This window comes from Moschus berezovskii, chromosome 12 (assembly GCF_049115385.1).
Source record: "Moschus berezovskii isolate FMDL1 chromosome 12, NW_MosBer_1.0, whole genome shotgun sequence".
In the NCBI taxonomy this organism is placed as follows: domain Eukaryota; kingdom Metazoa; phylum Chordata; class Mammalia; order Artiodactyla; family Moschidae; genus Moschus; species Moschus berezovskii.
Window position 1 is genome coordinate 59,022,929 of NC_142471.1, and position 869 is coordinate 59,023,797.

Below are 869 nucleotides of genomic sequence, written 5' to 3' on the forward strand. Positions count from 1 at the left end.
GGGTGAACCCACAAATGCACCACACAGTACATTCCTTCTCTAATTAATATCGTTAATGAACCGTGTTAGTTAGTCAATATTAATCGCTTCAGCCCTGTCCAACTCTTTAAGATCCCATGGACTGTAGCCCACCAGGCTCCTCTGTCTTTGGGATTTCCCAGGCAAGAATACTGGAGTGGGTTGCCATGCCCTTCTCCAGGGGTTCTTCCTGATCCAGGGATTGAACCTGGGTCTCCTGCTTTGCAGGCAGATTCTTTACCATCTGAGCCACAGGCAGTCCGTGTTAGCTCTATTATAAGACAATGAGGCAGCATTTCATTAAAAGGCACTTTGTATTTCTATCTATTCTTCAGCTTTTCTCCCTGGAAGAGAAAACTAAAGCCAGAAATGAAAAGGCCTCTTTTGCTCATGTGGTGGGTCAGCCCACAGAGCCAGTGGTCAACCCAAATCCCTCGACTGGGTTCTGATGTCCTCTGGCAGCGATGTGAAAACCGAAATGTTAAACTATCACACTGTAAGTTTCATGACTCTCCCAGGCCAGTTTCTCTCAGCGAGGTTTCATACTTTTGTTTAGTTTGGGGAGTTTTTAGACCATCAGTTACAACCATAAAATTAAATTTCTAAGTCGAGTAGGAATTGTTTGTATAAAATCCATGTCCTTGCTTTGCTCTCAATTTAGTTATCCAGTAGTTCATTAAAATATACAGAAAATACAATGTAAAATGTACAAAAATCCCTGCGTCTTTAAAATCACCATTGAGCAGTGGAAGGTTAAAATGGTGTGGTTAAAGAAAAAGAAACTGAGTATCACTGGGGAAGTTATTTATCACTTGGGCTTGATTTTTAAAGGAAACATCCAACTAAAAGCA